General features: G+C 32.5%; 1 protein-coding gene across 2 annotated transcripts in view; it reads left to right on the forward strand.

Moving 5' to 3' along the window:
* baz (par-3 family cell polarity regulator) overlaps positions 1–16,193 on the forward strand; it is a 144,146-nt gene that overhangs the window by 43,740 nt on the left and 84,213 nt on the right. The window contains exon 1 of one of the 2 annotated variants that reach the window (XM_074113901.1): positions 13,468–13,608. The exons of the other annotated variant lie outside the window; for it this stretch is intronic. The gene's annotated coding sequence lies outside the window, so the exon portion shown is untranslated. Of the gene's footprint in view, positions 1–13,467; positions 13,609–16,193 lie in introns of those variants that run through there. 2 annotated transcript variants of the gene reach the window in all.

Below are 16,193 nucleotides of genomic sequence, written 5' to 3' on the forward strand. Positions count from 1 at the left end.
AAGGTTATTAACTATAATTCTTAGAAATATTTACTTTACTTTTTTTCCCCCATGATTATAGTATTTTTTTAGTATAGAAAAATTAGGTTGAAAACGGAAAAAATGCTATTTTCAAGTTTTCCATCTTTGCAAGGCGCTTGAAAAAAATTGAAATCCTGTAATTCAGTAAAAGCAACCCTGTCCATCACGAAGATGTTCATCTAATGTAGAACACCCTGGGAGTTTCTGTAGCTGGATAATTTAAATTTTCTTGCCCCTCTTGTTAGTGTTTCTAAGAGAGTAGAGGGATGCTGATTATCTCATTGCATGTGCATGATAAAACTTGTCCTGCATTCTTCATATTATGCAGCTGTTCATTATTCATATAATTAAGTCCATATTCTTAGAAAATAATTTAAAACAAATTAATACCTTCTTTTTTTTTCTTAAATCAAATGAAGTAAAAAGTAATAATTAAAAAATAATTATTCCTAAAGCTAAATGCAGTTGGGGTCAGAGGGAGTTGCACATTCTGCATGCGATTCCCTCCCCTCTTGCTTTGTTCCCAACAAAAAACTTAATGCTTTGACTAGTCCTGTAACTTAGTAGGACTTATTTTTTTAAGTACTAAATAACTAAAATTGGGATAATTATAGCTTGATTGACGAAAATAGTTCTGGGAACCGTTAGACGAAATGGAACAAAATTTAAAGATATTTGTGCCAAATAATGGAACAGTTGTAAGAACAAAATAAATTTGTTGTGACTACACACACGACTTTGACTATGATTTTTCTAGGGGCTTACTTCCCCATAGATTTGCATCAAACTGTGAGAAAAATTGGCAATAACCTTACACTTGTAAAGCCGTGCATTGAGCACTGAAATGGTTTATTACAGAGGTAAGCCTCATTTTACCTCTCCTCAGGGCGCTCTTTTCATCTGAAATGAATGCGGTCTAATCGTGGGCAACTGGGGGGAAAAAAAACCTCTTAAAAGTATATCGTATTTTCAAAGTGATTCTAGTTCTGAGTTTTCCGGGGATAGAATTGGATTCAATTGTTTACAGTTTCCCTTTAAAAGGTGACTAAAAGAGCCAAACTATCTGTTTGCTCCAAACACCAATGGCGTTTGACCCATGGTTTTCTTTTTCTTTTGCTTTTTCCGTTTCCTTGAGACTTCGAAAGATGTGCTTCTAGCGGGGTGCTATAGTACTAGTACTATCAGGCTAATAATTAAGCAGCATCTAAGCCTATACTTGAACCAATAATTCACTTTCGTTTTAGCAGATTTTAGAAATATCACCCCTTAGTGTGAGAAATATTGCCAAGTTCCATTCCCGTCTCATTTAATGTAAGTAAATGATTACAAAAATGTAATTTATTCAAATGTGATTCAATATATAAGTTCATCACTCTATAATTTATTTACTTTTTTTAAATATTATATATTTTCTTGGGTTCACTAATTAGTAGTAGTTCTCTGAACTTGAGACAAACTGCACGCATATATATTCTCCATGACTTCAGGGATTTTCTAATAAATAATATGTAATTAATAAAAAATTATGGTAATTTAATTATTATCTCTGGTGGTGGTTTTGGTGAGGAGGGGATTATTTGTGAGAAACAGATATCTGCATGAGACAATTAGAACGTTTCTTTCTTGTTCTTCTTCTTCTTCTTCAAATCATGTTATAAATGGTTTTTTCTTGTGCATAGTTAATTTCTCCCATTGAATCATCTGGTTGGAACGTCCCCTCATGCTTTGTGCATTGTGATTCAGGGTGTAGGAGAACTTTTTTTTTCTTTTAAGTTCAAGTTCATCTTGTTAAGTTTTATTCTAGCTGTTGGTATTTCCTTCTTTTGTAGTTGATATCTTTTATATTATATGTTGTTGAAGATTTTTTTTTTTAATTTATTTGCTATTCACAATCTACAAAGAATAAAATGTAATAAGTGAATACGATAAAAGAACAGTTCATGTCTTGATCAGCTTGAGGAGAAAAGCTGCCCACTGGCAACACTCTCGCTGGAGTTTCTTGTACTATTGAAGCTGGTCACGAGGCCAACAGCGTTTCAATCATCGTGCAGGACGATCTGGAATTGTTTTGGAGGCAAGATTTTGAACACGAGGATTGGTACAGAGTGGAAGAGAGTCAAAGAATTTTCTATATTTAAATTTAGATTCGTCAGTTACGTATGAGATTTTGAGGTCGTTATGGTGGGTGGAGTTAGAGACATAAAATGGAGAATTCGTAATCTGACGGGAGTATTTTGGATTGGAAGGACTGGATCTTTTGTGAATTAGAAAGTTTGGCTGAACCCCACAGAATTAAGAACTAAGTTTTAATTATTATTGTGTGGTTTAAAGTTTGCGTTTAGAGTTTAATGAATCTCTTTTTGAGTTTCAAATCCAAACTTCCGGTTGACCACGCGCTCTTACTAGACGATCTTCATTCTCATGTTGTCTTCTGTAGGCAGTTATTGATAAAAGAATGGTTGAGCTCGCAAAATCAGCTTCTTTATCTCTGTCTCTCTCTCGTAAGAAAGGAAATAATCCAATCTTGCCAACTCACCAAATAGAGTTTTCAATATTCATTAATTTTGACCTATAATTCCAAGACCAAGTGCATTTGCAGGATAATGTTTGTAGTAAATGTTGTTACATTCACTTGTTACGATGTAAAAAAAAGGCCCTGTGCATCCTGCCTAGAAGGGAGTGCCTAATTCTGTTTTTGTCCCCCGGTAGGTGTATCTACTATCCCTTCTGTTATATTTATCTTCCTTTGTATATCTATGGGTAACTTCTAGAAAGGTTAGCAGCAGGTACTACTCAAAAGGAAACACACACATACAGGCAGACTGAAAGACAGGAAGTGACAACAGGTGGCAGCGGCCTTCCACAGTCCACTTGTCTCTTCATACAATGTTTCTTGAATGTGTATTTAGGACCGAAGTATTTACCTAGGCCCTTGTATTTTAATCTTACTATTTAATATTTTCATTTATTACTCGTATCATCTGTATTTTGTTTAAATAATTTTTGCTCCATTTCTTGAGAATGACTTGTCTGTTTTTAAATCTGGACTGAATACTTAACCGAGTTTACTTTTATAAGTAAAATAAAATAAGGCGCCCCAAAATCTGAAGTCATTGGCGCTCGGAGCTTTTTCCTGGAACTCTGGACAGTGATTTCTGGAAACTCTGTCCATCAGTGGACAGGCAGCTAGCTGTAAGAAGCTCCCTCCTAGGAAGAGGAAATCCTAGGTCCAACAGCTGGATTGGAATCCAGGATCTTTTTCGTGGGAATTCAGTGTGCTAATCACATAGTAAATTCCTTCCCTTTAAACAAAATTCTATTCTCGTTTTTCGTTCCTAACGAGGAAGAGATTTCCACCGGGTTCTTAATGCCTTATTACTCGGTGAGGGGTCAGAAAACATTTTTTAGAGGATGCGGAGGCCCTGAGCAGGTGGTAACAGTCGGTGGGGGGAAGACAAACTCTTGAGGCTCTGCGTTGCAATCGCTGCTTTGCGATATGAGACCTCATAACTTTAAGGGGAAAAAAACTGTCTGATGTAGTAAGCACCATGATCTTAGAAATAGGAGTGCTTTCTGCCACTAGCCGAACAAAGGGTTGGCACTGTAAGCTTTTTTTCAATCGGGTGTAGATTCTCTCGGGGTATACAACCTACTCAAATTACTTGATGTACCCTACTATTTGGATTTTGCTGCGCTACGATATCTTTGGAACTTTGAGGCCAAAGGAGATTGTAGCGCAGAAGGAACTGGTAGGGAAAGTCCTCATCCTTTTTAGAAGGGGGGAGGTTTCATCTACTAGACTCAAAAGGGGAAGGTACAATAAGCCTCTTGTGGCTGCGGTGCCGTGAGGTATTGGTTCCGTTTTATCTAATCTAATTTGGATTTCTGGAACCCATCCCCTCTTATTACCTCGTTACACAGTTCCTCCTTAACAAACTTCTAAGACAGAGTAGCTGTTTGGCCCAAGAAAGCGTTGAAGAGCTTGGTCCAAGCTCGCAGACCCAAAAAGAAGAGAAAAAAATAATTCATCTTCATGATGAACAAGAGAGTTGTTGAATGAACGACAACCGGAAACTTCCCCCACTCTATCTTCTTTACCCCACACTGCCTTTCTTGATCTTATTTCCAATTTCAGCACATCCGGTTTCTTATTATGATAATGTTGTTGTCAGGTAAGAATCGTTGAAAAAATAATTTTAATTCCAGTCCCACGATATCATGCTTAGATAAAAATTTCTAAAACCAGCTCTCTCGCTAAAATACTCCACCCACCGGTACGAGGAGAGAAGGAGAGAGTCTCCTTTTGTTTTCTAAAGAAATTAACCATTATAATTTAGACTGCAGCTGACCTTGATATGTCTGGGTCAGTGTACTAGGAGGTTTTTAACCAGCTGTAACTTGAAAAATTGTTACGTTTCAGTGATTTTTAATTTGTCTTTTCCATTTTCTGTGATTTTTCTCTCTTCTTTGTGGTGGTTTTTCTTGAACAGTTTTCTTTGTTCGTTATTAACAGTGTTAATCATTTGTCCGTGTTATTTTGGTTCTCACTCATTTTCACTGAAAATTATCGCTTACATCATAACTGGTTGAAACAAAAGTCTAGATTCCAGGTTTCTAATCATTTTAAAAGGTTTGCTTCCAGAAGTGGTACTTACTTTCGCTCGGCCAATTTATAGATATGCATGTATTAAATGAGCAAATAAATTTAGCTCAGTGCTTAGCTGAAATGAATTTTCCCAGTTTCGAATTCCAGCTGCTAGGCCCTTAGGAGCTTGCAGCTTACAACTCACTGTCCGATGATGGACAGTGTTGAATGTAACGAGAAAACACTGTCCCAGAGGCTTGCCTATTGCACTCTGGAAAAAGCTCCTGGCGCCAAGTGGACCTCAGATGTTGAAAATAGTAATCCGGTTCGCTCTTTGTTTCCTAAAAAAATTTGTATTTCTCTCGTAATTCCAAAGAGAAATTAGACCCAAATATGGATAATTAAAGTAATTATAATTATTAAATAAGGAATTAATTATGAAAAATAAATTAGAAAGTCAATTTTTTTTGTAAAATACTCTTTCAACATAAAACAGCAAAAAACCTTTTTGGTAACCCTAGTCTCCATCAAATTCTGCAACTTTTTCTCTTTTTCGAGGTCGCCCTACTCCTTTTGGGTCAATCTCTAATCCATTTTCGGGTCAGCCAGTCTTATTGTACTAAATTTAAGTTCGTCACAAGAAAAAGATAAATAGAATTTTATTATTAATACAAATTTTAGTAATAATTTAAAAATAAAAAATACATTCACCAGAGTATTTTACATTTATCAGAGGGTCTTTTTTGATAAAGAGATCGTAAATCTATCCACCTGTGGAGTTCACTTCCAACCAAAGATATAATAAAAGTCGGAAGGTGTTACAAATATATAAGATAATGTAAATGTTTATTTAGCATTCATAGTTTTATCGCTGTTGGTGCTTGATAGAGTGTAGAAAAAGATACTGCGTTGTAAAATGTTAACAAAAAATACACTTTTTCATTCACCTTTAACCAATAAAATTCCATGAGAATAAAATAATGATAAATATTATACCTAAAATAAATTTTGTCCAACACCTTATTGGGGCCTCCAGACGTTTAAACTTGTTGGAGATTTTTTGGCTTTTGAGGAGCTTCGTAAATCGTGATGTTTCTATCTTGCATCGAGTCAGCAGGTGTTACGTGGAACGGAAACATAGTTGTAGCCAAATTCTTCGACACCAAACTGGTTACTTAACCTCTAATGATGAATGAATACTCGAAATATTTTAGAGACACGAAGTGCATGCTATCAGCGATTTAAAAAAATAATAATAATAATAAAAAAAGCTACAGACTTGCCACCGTGTAAAAGCAAATAACAAGATAGCAGACGTGGCGGGGGAGAGATCTTTTCATATTTAGTAAGATCAGCAGTTGTTATAGTGATTCCAAGGAAGTGATATTCAGCCTTGGCTTCCACGTATTTCTAGGATTAGCTAGCCAAACTAGCCAGTTAATGACGGCGATGAGTCATTCTGCATATTTCTTCTTAGAGGCGTCCATCTTTGGGAAAACCTTTTGTTATGGTTATAATATGCTTTAAGTATTACTTAACACTTCTTCCTCATTACTTAAGTTGGAGTCCATTATTAGTAAATAAAATCAGTGTGGATGGTTTGTTTTTCGGTAACTTAGTCATACCACTTACTGGTACTCATTAACCAGTTAAACGGGCAATTTAGTTTTAAAAAACCTCCCCACAGTGTGCGGAATTAAAATCAGACAATGGCGTGTATACACCGTCGAACGCAGGACAAAACAGTCGAAAGTTTACAATAGTCGTAATAGTCACTGCTAGCGACTTTTTCTGTAATCTCGAGGGGGAATTACATAGAAGCATTCTGTGCTCATTCAAAATCTTGCACCGCTTCACGTGTGCATTGCTCTAGTTAACTAGGGAATGCAAGAGCTTTTACAAGGAAGAGAAGAGCTTTGAATTCTGTACAAAATAAAATCATGCTCGTACTGAGGTCTGAAACTCTAAGAGGTAAAAACGGCATTGCACAAGGGTTGAGAGCTTCTATTTGTGTGCGTAATTCTCTAATGCGGAGACCAAACATGTACCAACCACTTATCATTTGGCTGACTCCTACCGCAGTTCTATTGGTAAGATAAAGGAAACATCCTACCAAATAATATTCTTATTGTATTTTATTAAAATTTCGAGTTTTCATAGTTAATGGCAATTTTATATTTTTCACAACGAGTAAACACGTCGAACGCGCCGTAATAGAGATTTGGTTTGACGTGTATACACGGCAAACACACTTAACTGGTTAAGAATATTGACGCATGAAAGTGAACATTGCGAGAACACTTTTACGATTCGGAAACGTAGCGAACGAGGCGTTTAAGAAGCATGGGTGTTAATAAGCAAAGTAAGGAGCTTAAAGTATTTTGATTATGCATTGCTACTAAGCATTTGGTTGCGATTAATGATTAATAACCAGGTGCAATATAAATAAATAAAAAATAACTTACTGAAGTATTACAGTAACAAACAGGGATGGAATTAGTACTTTTCTAGTATTAATAATTTGAAAATGTGGCTCATTATGTTCGCCATTGCTGGATTTATATCTTGGATTTCAGTAGCAGCCATATCACGGCACGTTTATTGTATCCATGACCGGGTTTTATAACTAACATCCCTTGTGCAATGCCCGTATTTTATAAGGAGAGAGGTGGTGGGAGCCAGCCAAATGATAAGTGGTTGGTACATGTTTGGTCTCCGCTTTAGAGATTGGGGAATTGCGCACACAAATAGAAGCTCTCAACCCTTGTGCAATGCCCGTTTTTACCTTAGTTAGAGATACAGACCTCAGTACGAGCATGATATCGACTTCACTCGTTTCCGTCTCGTACTGCACTCGCCTAAGTAAAAAATCTCGAGAACATCAAAACGATTAATGCACCCTCTGAAACTAGTCAGCAAATACCACAAATTTATGTACCAGGACAGATAAACTCGTAGATATCCGCCATTTCCTTTTTATTTGAAACAAAATCAAACTTTAGTTAATGCGTAGCAGAATTTGTATGCCCTATTTTAAGAAAAGCAATTTAAACTATAGGAATCACGCAATAGCCTTCATGATTTTTTTTTTTTTTATCACAGTTTTCCCATCTCGTGCATATATATATGTGTGTGTGTATGTGCATGAGAAGGTTGTATTTATTCTAAACTGTGCTAACAATATCGATTACTACTACTAATTTACAAAAAAAAAACTAGAATCGATCAAACTTGTTTTAGGAGCACGAAATTAGTGTTATATATGTGTTACAGTTACCTAAGCATTGACTCGTTTTAATTGACTCCTTTCTGTAGAAGAGCATTTATCTCTTCCATATATCTTTGATAAGATTGGCAGTTTCGCCTCATTAACTTGACTTTCTAATCAACCATTCATGATTTTCACTTGGCCAAATTTAGTAGAAATATCAATGAACAAAGGAAAGTTTTTTACGGAACAGAGATAAAGAACAAGAACAACTGGGTTTACCTGCGCAGCCGCTATCTGTTGCTATTTTATATATAAGGATTTGAATTTATATGTTATGGTATTAGAAATCCATTTTCTTTTTATAGAACAGATAATTAATTAGATAGTATTTTTTCTATATAAAACAGTATTATTTCCATTCTTAGGAGTTCTACTCCTGTATACGTACTTAAAGGTTGGGGAGAATTGAGGTTATTATAGTGCAGGTTGACCTTATGGCTAGAAAAGGAATTTCACTATTTTACTATTACATTAGTTTTCTAGCTAAGTATGTGTGTTTTTGTAAAGTTGATAACCAGTTTGATAGAAATTTTTTTTTTCTATTTCTCTAGTTTCTCTTATTTACTATTTTAGGAAGTATTTCCCGTGGAATCAAGATTTTAAAATTGATTTATTTTTTATTATTTAACTGGAAATATTAAGTTTTAAAGGTTACTTGAATAAGAAAAAGTAATTTTTTCGAGAAGTTGAGTGTTTCTTTTTGTAAGTATACATATTTTGTAAATATTGAGTTTCCTTATGGGACAATACGCTAATCTCTCGTAAGTCCCAGTTAAGCAAAGACTTCATTGATTTCAAGAAAAAAAAAACCTCCAAATCGGGAGAACATCCAAATGTCTGGATACTCTATAGGAAATCCGGGACATTTAATCCATTATTCTCCACAAATTATAGATGTACGAGTAGCTCCCCTTTAACTGTATTCCTCACAAAAGATTTCCGAACATTTCATATGTAAATTTTGAATATCAAAACAGTTCAGAACCCGCTTCTCTTTTTTTTTTTATTTTATTGTCTCCTTTACTGTTCTAATCCTTGAAATTCCAAAGCTCGCCTCCACAACTTTCCTGGACAACCCATCAGATCGGCTGAGCCTCTGTTGTCCTCGTGACCTTCTCCCAAGACAAGTAATCTTAAATCATAGCTTATTTGTTCTTTTCCTCCAAGACCTTTGGCCAACACTTTTTTTATATCAGTAATTTCTATTTATTAATTTCTTTTATTTATTTATAAGATTTATAAATGTGAAATAAAAAAAGATGGATAAATATAAATGATGGATCATGGAGAGTATTCGGCTCTATAGCTGGAAAAAATAGCAATGTTTTAGTGATAATAGTTATTGAAATATAGAGCGTTAAATTTTGGGGGTCTTGCAAATGGTTCAAATTTCAAACCTCTATATCTCTCTTCGTATTGTTCCGATTTTAATGAATTCTTTACCGAATTGTAGAGAAAAGTTTACTCTATAGCTGATATAAATAGCAATGTTTTAGTGATAATAGTTATTGAAATATAGAGCGTTAAATTTTGGGGGTCTTGCAAATGGTTCAAATTTCAAACCTCTATATCTCTCTTCGTATTGTTCCGATTTTAATGAATTCTTTACCGAATTGTAGAGAAAAGTTTACTCTATAGCTGATATAAATAGCAATGTTTTAGTGATAATAGTTATTGAAATATAGAGCGTTAAATTTTGGGGGTCTTGCAAATGGTTCAAATTTCAAACCTCTATATCTCTCTTCGTATTGTTCCGATTTTAATGAATTCTTTACCGAATTGTAGAGAAAAGTTTACTCTATTACTGATATAAATAGCAATGTTTTAGTGATAATAGTTATTGAAATATAGAGGGTTAAATTTTGGGGGTCTTGTAAATGGTTCAAATTTCAAACCTCTATATCTCTCTTCGTATTGTTCCGATTTTAATGAATTCTTTACCAAATTGTAGGGAAAAGTTAGCTCTATAACTGGTATTGATACTTTTTGGCGTTTAATCACTCCTTATTCTTAACTTTTAAACATCAAGTTTTTTTATTAAAGAGATTTTAAATATGATTTTCTCTAATATTAATTTTTTTTTTTGCATTCATAGAGAAATTAAATTAGTATTCAGGGACGACATGGTTAAAGCAGAACAGGAAACAGTTGTTTCCGTTTATTTGTGCGGATGTCAGTCAAAAAAATAAAAATAACAGGAGAATCGATTGACCTAAACCGCTATTTAAATTTCACCGCTGGCAGTAGACTGCTAATTCTATTCATCTAATAATATTGTTCTTATATTTCTAGTGCACTAAAAGTTGAGAATGTCCATAGTTTTAATAACATTTATATACAAACTACTTATTTCGAATCTAGAGCAAAATTATAGATGCATTTGATGGAAAATACGGTTAGGCCTGCAGTGTTGGATAGTATCGTTGATTTTATTCCTCATATCCTTTACCGGTTTCGAACATCTATCATCAATCACCAGAGAGGTTCGACTTTACTTTGATTTCCGTCTCGCATTACACTTTGTTCTTGGAAGTGAAGGACCTTGTTAAGCCCATCTATCCATTTCTTTCAAAAGAAACATTTTGTTTCACAGTTATTGTATCAGCAGTAGATACTTTATACTTTATAAAGTTTCATTCTATAACAAATATTATTGAAAATAAAGCAAACATGGTTAATATTATGCATGATAATTTGTGCATCCACAGTTTTATTTGAAAAAAATGATAAAAATATTCATCCGGGCAACGGTGACGCAAATGGATACATGGCTTTACTACCTAAAGGTCTTGAACTACCATAAAATCAAACCTTAAAAGAAAATTATTGAATTAATTATAATAATAATTGAAAAACTTAGGGGAAAACCCCAATGATACGTTGGTTTTGCTCAAGATTTCAAAATCCTGTTCTATATTCAGTAGAGTGTCATATTAAAAATAAATAAAATAAAAATTAAACTCCAAATACATTTAAAATTACCATATTTATTTTTGAAAATATATAAACAATAAAAAAAAAAAGTTGCGTGAAATAAAAAAGGAAATACAGTGTCGATCAACTTGGCAGTGTCGTCTGCTTAATGAACGACCGTGAACTTAAAATATACAGGAGCTCTTTTGTTCTTATAAAAAAAAATTTCTCATGATCTCCTTTGATCGTACACAATGAACTTCCTACAATTTTTATTGTTAGCTATTTCTATGAAAAAATAGGAAAAAAAAAAAAAAAAAAGAAGCAGATAAAAACTGGAGAAGTGTGTAATTTAAGTTTAATTAAGTCCTTTTCATTAATATTCTGCATTGTTTAAGGAAAAGAAGGAAAAAAAGAGCCAATAATATCATTCTCAGGTTTTTGTTTTTTGTGAAACAAAATTCACATTGTTCAAACTCTTGCCATTTTCGTCGTAAGCCTCTTACTTGGAACGGAACAGTCAATATGGCGTTTAAAATTATGTAATATGCTATGTAGTATTTGCAGAGGTCCCTTGATCATTCCGAATCGCGTGAAATCCCAGTTGATTTAATTAATTTCATCGTGAAAGTTAGTGTAAAGTTTATAATAAATGGTTTTGGCCAAGGTGAATCTGTATAGGAGGCCTAAATTAATAAGTATAAACATCTAAGAATATTTTTGTTTAGAGCAAAAACAAAATAAACCTACAAAACCAAAGGAAATAATCAGTAAAAAGACAAATAAATAAAAATACGACATTCTGAAGGTAAACCTGCGCGAGTTATTTATTTGCGACTATTATTTTTGCCTCTTCTCCTTTAAGTCTTTGAAATGAGTCACTAAACATGATTGCATTCTAATATCTTTCAAGGAACTTAATTATTGAGTCCTGTGTTGCTTTGGCTAACTTTTACTATTCACCCACCACAAATAGCAACAATTTGTACACGCCGTGACATCTAGCGGAATTATTTTGAAACTAAAAAGCACAATTTTCTAGATGACTGCGCATTCTAACGAGAGTTAATGTAAATAAACTCCTTTCACTTAACACCATTTTTAGCTTTCATAGAAAATAAAAGTTTTATTTCAATTTGTATTGTATTTTAATTTCTCTTTATTCATTTTATTGGCAACTTTTACATTTTAATTTACTATTTAAATAATCTCCTAGTTTTCTAATAATTCTCTTTGTTTTTAAAAGAAATGATTGGGACCCTGCCAAATTTATTATTAAATGACTGCAGCGAGTTTAATATTTAACATATTATTACTCATTTTTACTGCATACAATGTATTAAATGAAATTTGAGCTCGCAATGCTTCTTGTTTCTACAATTTTCATGGTTTTTAAATCGTGACATGTACATTAAACTCCAAAGTTTTTGAAACAAATTTAATTCGAACTAACTGTACACCTGTTCGGCGAAGTGAATATATTAAATTGAAATAGCGTTCTATTTTCTAGCCTATCACCAATTTTTCCCTAAAACTGTCATGAAATTAATTTTCCTAAAAAAAATATGGAACTAATAGATCTTGTGTATGAATTGTGTTATATAATTCCGATTTTGGTATTTTGGTCGCATAGTTTTTCTTTGTTTGTGGTCGTACCTTGAAATAGTATTCAAACAAAGTATATTTTTAACTACCTTGCGATCATTTTTCCTGTTTTTTTGGCTAGTGGTTACGTATTTATAATCACTTAAAACACATATTGTTTATTCAGTCACACAAATTGTCTTCTAAAAAAACAGTTTTCTTGACTCGAAGGGTTTTAGAACTGCTTTTCTGATGGAAACTCTAAAAAAAAAAATATTGAATATCTTGGCACTATCGCAATACTATTATAAAACTGGGAACTCGTCGTTCTTATCTCCATATGTCATCTTAGATAGAATTTGTAGCAACTAATTGATCCTCCTTATAGTCATATATATGATAGATCGATTGATATTGATATAGATGGTAGAAAAAGCAGGAAAAACCGAATTATTACATAGAGTGGTTAGAAGTTTTCATTGTCGTTATGTTAATATGCCTTTCAATAAATAAAGAAATAATCATATAATCTCCTAATTGAAATCTAATTTACCCATATATTTTATATCTGGCCCGGGAAATGTAGGGAAGGGCTACAGTAAACATACTTAAGGTCCATATGTGGCTACGTTTCACTGTTGCAGCCACTCTGAAAAAATTGAGTCAATTTGGTACTTTTTTTTTAGAAAGCCTAGTTCTTTTCCTTTTCAATAACGAGGGGATAATAATAATTATTTTTTTACATAATTTTGTAGAGCAGGATAATAATAATTGCAATATTTAAAACAATAATTTATGTCTGGTTCTGCTTAAAAGTATTAATGGCCTCCGCAAACATCTCAGTACATCTTTTAGTCTTAAATGTGATTTATCTATTTAAAGTTTTTATCATACTAAAAAAATTTAATGTATAATTTAAAGTATTATTTGTATAATAAATCAATTTTATTTCATCTTGATTAACCATCTAAATTGATTAATTGAATTGTAAAATATACTTGTTAGATTAGTTCATAGTAAATCCGCTAGATGGCATAGGCTTTATAGTTAAGGCAGTGTTTTGTACGTTATAACTGCTGCACAATCTATCAGCTGATAGCAATGGCCGGCGTGTACTAGTGCTTGTGATGTGGAAAGTGTGTTTGTTGTTTATATTTGCCAATTTTGTTGGATACTTTACTGAGTTTTAACCATTCCTTGCTGAGTGTAGATGTAGGAAAACTTTTAATTCAAGGTAATTCTTTTTATTTTTAAAAAGATTTGTTCTAGCCAGTGTTTGGTTACTTTCAGCAAAAGTAAACGAATTTTATTTGTACAGTGATTAAATTATACTTTAAAAAAAGGCTTCGTGAAGCCTAAGACCAAAGTATAGAAAGGTTAAAAGTGTTAGAAACTATAGTAATCATCAAAAGTAATTGAACAATTGGTTAAATTATTTATGAGCTTGTGCATGAAGTTTATAGCCTTTTTATTGGTAAAACTAATACATTATAGAATAATGGTATCTATCTATACATTCAATTTAAAACAATAATTATACTTCAACTTAATGCACATTATCATAATGAATAATCATTTCAGTTTAGTGTTTTTAATTACTCTCATTACCTACAAACGTTCGGTTGATACAAGCAATATAAATCTTTTATCAATGATGAATGTATGATTCATTTTTTAAACGAAACATTTTCCTTTTAATCCCTCAATTTATTGTTAAACTATGTTCATAACATTTATTTCTAAATAGCTCTAATTTTTGTAATTTCATTTGCTACAGGTAAGTGACTTGATTGAACTATAAAGCTTATCGATGACGTATTTATTACTTGAAGAACAGCCATAAAAGTAATAGGGGTGAGTCTTCAGTTTAGATACATTATTTTTTAATATACTTATTAATCTGCACGATGATAAATAATGCTATGGATGCCTAAATAAATCTTCAAAACTATAAATTAGCCCAGTTTGATAAAATATTTGGTATTATAGGTGTTTAGTTCAATAGGTGACAGTTATTTTTTTTTTTGCAACCAAGTCGTAAGCGAGCTTTTTGTTATAGTTCAGTGTCGTAAAACTGTAATTATTATTTTGTTTAAACAATTCATCTAAAGTTGGTTCTTATTTGTTTCTATAAAACATTTTATGTCTTTCTTGGTGTAGTAGGTCTTGATGCGGGACTGAATTATTGACACAGATTTGTGGATGGTTGTTCGCGGTGTTGTCACTGTGCAATTTTGTGGATATTCTAAGTTTGTAGTACAAGTTGGAGAAGTGTTGTAAACGATCGAAGTACTCCGTGCTAAACTATTTATAATAGTGATTCAAGGTGTCGTCCAGTATTTTGCTTGTCCAGAATGCAAAGCAATTTAAGATTTTGAAAGGTGTGCTTAAGTGCTATCGTCTTCTTAATATGAATGGGTCGGAGTATTATTGTGATAAGGATAATTTTAAGTCCATGAAACAGTGGTCCAAAATCATTCATTTCTTTGGGTGTTTTTTAAGCACTTAACATGGTTGAGCATTTTGTTTTTTTAACTAGAAACTGCTTAATAATTAAAATCATTTATTTTATAATCATGTACAAATGCTTCTATTTCCCAAATTTTACTTATATGAATTTTCTTTCCTTGCTTTTTGGCCTCTTGTAATTAGCAAATAAGCCATTTAAATGTTCGGTGTTAGAACAAATATCTTTGAGTATTAATATATCCAAAATAAGATCAATGATTATATTCTTATAAATGTTTACACATTTTGTTGTCTTCTTTACTTCAATTGTTTAAGTTATTTTGAGTTTTGATTTTTGGCTTGTCTACAAAACCCTATACATGACGAGCATCTTTAGTATTTTGACTAATTACAGCGTTATCCTGTTGTGTTTTATTTATTTATTAATAAATTTAGCAATAGTCGTACAAAATTGTAACAGAACTTATTTCGTTAATTTATTTTTGGTTCTATGAATAAACAGAACAGTATAACTACCTTTTTCACAATCTGCATTTACAGTTTATACTTGTAGACTCTTCTTGCAGGCAATTATAACCATTTTTAATAAGCTTTTGCAGTTTTTTTTGTACAAACTGAGGATGATCTGCATGCAAGTAATTGTATTCATATTTCTTAAACACAAAAGATTTGTTTTATTTGAATTCCTCTTTGTAGGAGCATCAAAATAATTCCAAATACTAATTGTAATTGGAAGAAATTTACTTGCAACTCCTTCGATCTTACAATTTAGGGGAAATATGTGCTAATTATATTTTTTTACACTTGTTAATTAGGAAATGTAGATGCTAATTGTTCAAGATGCAGTTCTTATAATTTCTTATATTAGCATTCAGGAATTTGTGTTTCAATTTTATGTCAGCATCAGTCTTTTACACTTTCCTTATATCAACAACCCTAATGATCTTCCGAACTCTAGGCAAAGTAGTTTATAATTGCTTGTTAGGTGGTACCCAGTTGGACCCAGAACATCTAATACTGGGGAAATTCCGGAGCTCAGGCATAGATTACGATATTGTAGATAATCGGCAAGGAATATTAAGTTATAATTATTTTTTTATTACGGGAGATAAAATTTTTTAATGCTGCACTATTTATGCAACCCAAGTAATAATTATAGTGTACTCCAATACATTCCTGGATAGTTATCTCAGATTCTTTTAGAATTTTGTAGAACGATTTTTTTTTTGACTGAATCATGGATAACTACTTCGTTCTAAAGTGATCAGGGTGTATTCTATTAGGCTACAAAGTGATCCTATTCTACAAATACTTTGCTAAAGTTTTATAAATAGGTAAAATGAATTACAA

This window comes from Rhodnius prolixus, unplaced genomic scaffold, assembly GCF_049639745.1.
Source record: "Rhodnius prolixus isolate KJV_2025 unplaced genomic scaffold, Rpr scaffold_7, whole genome shotgun sequence".
NCBI classification, from domain to species: Eukaryota; Metazoa; Arthropoda; class Insecta; order Hemiptera; family Reduviidae; genus Rhodnius; species Rhodnius prolixus.